This window comes from Amborella trichopoda, chromosome 4, assembly GCF_054954075.1.
Source record: "Amborella trichopoda isolate Santa Cruz 75 chromosome 4, AtrichopodaSantaCruz75HAP2 v2.0, whole genome shotgun sequence".
NCBI lineage: Eukaryota > Viridiplantae > Streptophyta > Magnoliopsida > Amborellales > Amborellaceae > Amborella > Amborella trichopoda.
In genome coordinates this window covers 40,688,419-40,695,003 of record NC_142339.1, presented here as the reverse complement: position 1 = coordinate 40,695,003, position 6,585 = coordinate 40,688,419, and positions in this window count along the sequence as shown.

The following is a 6,585-nucleotide window of genomic DNA, read 5'->3' as shown; positions in this document are numbered from 1 at the left end:
TTTGTATGCAAGATGAGCCTACAAGGGTGCCCATCAACTAAGCTGCCAGGTTTGAGAAGAGGGTGGGATCCACAGATACAGTGGCTAGTCAACTATTGATCTAAAAGTGGATTTTGGTGAGATTTTAAGTCTTAAAAATAGTACATCTTGCAACACATTATGTGGATTGTCCATTAGATATGGAAATAGATTCTCACGTCATCCTTGAAAGAAAGATCTATGTAATCTTTTGCGGGAAATACAATTTTTTTTTTAATAATAATCACCCCTTATAATTTTGGCAACAAGATCACTTACAGATGGTCTTATTACAAACAATAGAAATTCTAAAAATAAATAACACATCAATAAAATATACCTCAACTCCTTGATGTCATTCATACAACCTAATATTGTGCTTGAGAATATAAAATAAAAGAACAAACAAATAAAAGAAAAGATGCTGGAGATTACCTCAACCGGGCTTTTTACACCCCACATCGAATCACCACATCCAATGGCGTGAGACATATGGTCTAGCTTCAATCTCGAACCGGGATAGCTGATTTCGGCCAAACTAGGTAACCACCCCTTAAAATCTCTACTAAACCTTAACTCCCAAATTAACTCAAGCTCCTTCTAATTTTTTCAACCCTTAAAATTAACTTAGGTCTCGAGAGGAGAGAGAGTACTACCTAGGGTTTTGGAGAAATAAATTTGGAGAGAAATATGGAGGAGAGAGAATGGGATGTGCCCCTCTAGGAGAGAGAGATGAGAGAGAAATTAAGGGAGAGAGAGAGAGGGTGTGTAGAGATAGGGGTAGAACACCCCTATTTATAGTGAATATTAAGGTTTAGGGTTTTTTAGGGTTTCTCATAGTTTGCCTCTTTTATGGGATTGAATCTAGACCGTTAATCAAGGTGACTTGTGGGGTGAGAGATCTGAGCCATCCATTCCATAGATGGGCCATCAACATTATGGAAGATGCTTGGACCATTATCCCCCTTTCTTTAAACTATTTTCCCATCAATATATTTTAAAGAAAAAAATATCATGCATTCTATAAAATTGCATGATCCATCTCACATATTCCATAACGATATGTCAAATATTATCAAGTAAATAAATACTACCAAATATAAATAAGATAAGGTCAATATTTACTATCTATTCAAATTGACCATATCCCTTTAAAGCAAACTTGCTATAAAACAAAATATGCCATGTCAATATTTCCCTTCCAAGATTTAACCACATACCACAAATCAAAGTTACCATAACTCAAAGTCTTGAATACAAAGCAGTTAAAGAGAATCCAAAGGGTGGGGCGTGCCACCCCTTTGTGGCACATGTGGGCCCCCACCCACATGCCGCATGGTGGGCCCATGTGCACTTTGGGCCCCCTATAGAATTTTATAAAAAAATTTAAAAAGAAAATAAAATTAATTAATATATATTTGAATTTTTTATAACTTTGTAAAATCAATAACTATATTTTTATAAGTCCAAAAATCATAATTAAAATATTGAGAGATTCATAAAAAATTTAATAATAAAACTAAAATCATTTCAATAATAAAATGAACACAATTAAATTAATATGATGGAAAAATGATCCACATGGTTTTAGGAATTCAATCTGTAATAATGAAGTACTCTACCTTCAACTGTGGACTACAGACTACACTAGCTTTATCGAACCGACCCAGTGTTTCCCATAACCCACTGTCCAAGCAGGGGCTCATTGGCAGGTCATCAAAGTCAGATCGATGAATCAAAGGGTGCAATCCCAGTCTGTGGATTACAGGTCTTCCCCTAGAGACGAGTCAAGGTCACCACGACCTGATGTGACCACAGCTCTATCGTGCATAGGGGTATCTCTCGCACATGCATACGCTTCACCCAAAGATAGATATCTGGCTTTCCCGAACGATCTATCGATATGGGTGCCGTGTGATGGAAACTGGATGTGGTTTTGGCCCCCGTCTCAGTAGGCCTACCATCACACGCAAGGGTCACACAATCCCTCGGCTCACTCATCTAAGCATAAGCTCCGACATCATCAAGGGCTAACCCAAAACCCTCATCGGTTTAATTCTTTATGCCTAGGTACCTTGGGTCTTTCAATCAACTGACCTAGATCGATAAGCACAGTCCGACATAAGCAAACATCATTTGCTTAGTATGATCCTCGAGGGATCACACACCCACTGAGTTTATGTTTCACTATAATAAAAGTGTTTCAATGCATACTCATAAGGCCTTTAAAGGCCACATAAACCCAACAATCGTAAGAATTTTTTACATCAAAATTGCATCAAATGACAAAGTTTGGAGGTGCACCTTACTTTGGTTGTTTAAGGTTGTCACGTCTTGCATATCGTGTTATATAATTGATCATCTTGACATCGAGATATATAGATAATGAAAAAAACAAAAAAGAATTGAATTAAAATTAATATATCTTGCAACATATTATCTGGATGGTCCATTTTCAAGATTTGTATGCATTCATAATCTGCTTGATTTGAACTATTTTTTTAGTTTAAAATTTGGAAAAACTATATACATATTTGTTATAGTTTTCGTTATTACAGCTCTACCAAATAGTTTCTGTTATTACCACCGTGTCCCTTTTTTTCATGTCAAAACGAAAATTTTAAAAGAAGGCGACTTTACTCTTTTTCAGTTGTTAAACAACCGAATTCAAAGTATTTTCGATTGTTCAACAACCAAAAATATACCACTGTCTGTTATAGAAAAACCGAAAATTTAAACTTTTCGGTTGTTGAAGAACCGAAATTTTAACTTTTCAGCTCTTCAAAATCAAAAAATGCTTCCTTTCTCTTCTGGCGTATTTTTTCTACCTCTCTGAAGTCATAGTTATCCCATCCCATAAAATCAAAGGGAAACAACTAGTTTGAGCCCTTAAATTTAAGATAAATCTAAGGGATTATGAGATTAGAAGATTAGGAGAATTCTCGCGGCGCATTCTCTCTCTACCTCTTTGAAGTTATGGTTATCCGATAAAATCAGGGGAACAGCTAGTTTGAGCCCCTAATTTTAGGAGATATCTCAAGAATTATGAACTTACCAAAAAACTAAAAAAAGACGCTAGGTGAAAGGGAGAGAGAGAGTTTTAAAAAAAAAAACCATTTTTACCTATGTAATGTAGAGAGAGAGGTAGAGAGAGGATATCCAATCCCATAAGAGAGCGAGAGAAAATTTTGGTTTTCGATTAACCAAATATTTCAAAAATTTTAAATTTTCTGTTATTCAAAAACCGAAATTGGCCCTATTTTCTATTGTTAAACAACCAAAAAATACTTTGAGTTGGGTTGTTCAACAACCGAAAAAGGGTAAAGTCGTCATTTTTTAAAATTTCCGCTTTGACATAAAAAAAAATAGATACGGTGGTAATAACGTAAATTATTCGATAGAACCATAATAACGGTAACTATAACAGATATCTATGTAATTTTCCTTTAAAATTTTATAATTAGAGGTAAAAATTGATTTTTAGGCCATCCTAAAATTTCTTTTCACCAAAATTACATATTATGATCAAGTTAGGAGGTGCACCTTATTTTGATTATTTGAGGTTGCCACTTTATGCAAACTACACCCAACAAATAATTAAAACTTGAAATTGCCAACATAGACAATGTTCAAGAAACTAAGATAATTATTGGGATAACTATTTGGTATTTTAAGTTTTATTTCTTTAGAAAATAATTTAATAGGTGTAGGGTTTGTAATGGCTGATCACTCGGGGACTTCAAACGTCTAGGGTAAGAGCCACAAAATGTGACACAAACGGCTGGGCATGTGCCATGATATGAGTGCTTGTCCTTGTGTTTTTCCTTTTATTATTATTATTTAAATAAAGGTGTGGTTTATATAGAGCCTGGGTCCTAAACAATCAAATTAGAGCCTACTTTTAAATATTGTTGAAAAATGTGATTTCAATATTAAAAATATTTGTGATGGCCTTAAAATATATTTTCATTTTTATTTATGAAGTTTAAAGCTTCAAAAATAATGTAGATCAACAGATCTATGAAAACTTCAAAATCTTAAAAATTAACGATCAAAAAATACGTTACAAAATACAATATTTTCAAAACTTGAAATCCATTTTTCTCTACTGTCCATGCATCTTGATGTCAAGATGATGAATTTGAAGATTTTGGGCACCAAAACAACCTTTTCTAGTGAAATTTTTAAGGTAGGCTCTAATTTGATTGTTTAGAGCCTTGGCTCTATATAAATTTTTTCCTTTAAATAAAGCATGTAATGTTGGCAGTCTTCACTGCAAACCCTTTAGCATAATCCATACGCTTTCCCATGCTTATTACTTATCGTGACATATTATATGATCATGAACCATCTTAGGAACTTCATGCATATACTTCTAGATAAATATACATTCTCAATTATGTATCCAATAACGAAATGTGTCAAACTTCCACATTGTTGATGTCATACATGCATCCATTACTAGTGCCTTTGATTGTCTATTGGTACAGTGAGCTGATGTATAATCCCACAAAAAGATACATCTCACTAAGAGATCCCAACTGTCCTAATAACCATACTAACAAATCATGGTGAACTACAAAGGTCGAAACACCCATTAATACTCAAAACATTAGCAACACCTAGTGGATCACAGAGAAACCGATGTATTACTAAAATAACATCGCATCACTAAGATGCTCATGCCACACAAACATCATTGAGATAAAACCCAAAATGCCACATAGGCATCATCAAGATAAAACCCAGAGCGTGTATGTAGATGGACTATAGATCACTTGAAGTTGTATAGGTTTATGTGATTATGATGTAGCACATTGTTTCAACAAACAGGTGAATATTTTTATAAAGAAAATAATAATAATGTCAAAAATAGTGATGAAATATTGACATGGGTCACTCTTCTCCATTTTTGTTTTTTATTTTTCAAAATTCCAAATTTCTCAATCACCAAAATGCACTTAGTTTTATTATAATATTTTGCATCTCCATTTTCTCAACGGTTGAAAAAGAAAACCCATTCCTAATATTCACCCGTTGAAATGTTGAAGTTTTAAATATGCATGGGTTGAGAGAGAGAGCTATGCTGCTCTAGTTTCTCTCTCGTTACCTACAATTCCTCTCTCTCTCTACAAATTTCGAAGGTGTGTTGGGTCATAAGAAAGTTCCCAAAAAGAACTAGCAAAGTCTCCTCTTGAGAAGCCATTGTTGAGCCTCATTTCCTACACCATCTACCCACTTATTTCTTTAACCTAAAATATTCTTTGAAGTGCTTTTTTTGCATAGTATTTACCAAAGATTGACTGATTTCCAGCGAGATTTTCTTGTAGCTATGCATTCATTTCGTATTCTTTTGGTGGCTACTATCTTGGTGAGAAAGTTCCTCTCTTTCTCTTTCTTATTTAGGGCAAAAAAACACATTCGAAGGAAGGAAGTATTCTTTTGGGGAATTCTAATGTCGTTCGTAGAGCCTATTTGGATGTTATTTGCATGTTTGATTTGATATTGTTGAATATACATGCCATGTGATGGAATTTCTGAGTGATCTTAATTAAATAGACCTCAAAACATATTTTGATTTGCTGAATTTTCTGTTAATAGGCTTTTCCTATCGATCCTACATTCGGCCCTTCTCCTAGCCCATTGTTAATCAACATTGGAGATATTTGGATCATGTTGTCCACCGAAAAAATATCATTTAAGTATTTAAAATTTTTTACAAAAACAAAGATCAAACATCACAATTGGCACCATGGTTCTACTTTTTTAGTTTCCATTTCATTCAGATACCCATCAAAAAATATTTTTAAAAATGATTAAACTGCTTTTGAACGGTTGAGAACTCTGAACAAACAAAAGAATTTTAACAATCTAATCAACTTAAGAGTCCCCAACCATATGATGGGAGTGCCCTTAGTCGTTTAAGTTATGTCAAATCAATAAAAAATTGCTACTCAAACAAAGGCAATTTAGTTAATTTTTTAATGGAAGTACGTAAGTGAAATGAACGAAAGGATTGGGTTAACCCCATCCTCTATTTTCTTAAGGAAAGCATGTCAATTGGGTTGGGTCGGCCACATACCCTATGCGTGGACTAGTGGACCTAACTGAGGGCCTAGTTTGGGTCCAGTTTCAAGATTGTAGTGGGGGGGGTTCAAGTCCAGAAGTATGGACCCGAATGCCAAATTAAGTCGGGTTTGGGTCCAACAAGGATCTAATCGGATTAGGCAGGGTTCCAGTCAAGCTTGATCCGACCCAAGATATTATTTTCTATAAAAAATTTACATTTTATATCGTGAAGTATATTTATTATATTTTTAAAAATTATATTTTGACCCAAATCCAACCCGACCTAACCGGTTAGATCGGCTTCCAATCAACGGGTCCAAGTTGGGTCGGAGTCCAACCTTGGATTTGTCAAGCCGGGTGGCACTACTACAATAGTCAACGTCCTGGTTTTGGAAGTTGGAACCCCAAAACGTTGTTTATATATCCAGACTTGGTTGCTTTTGTATGTGGAAATGGCTAGGGTCGAAGCCTTGGTCAACAAATATGGATCTTGGTCTG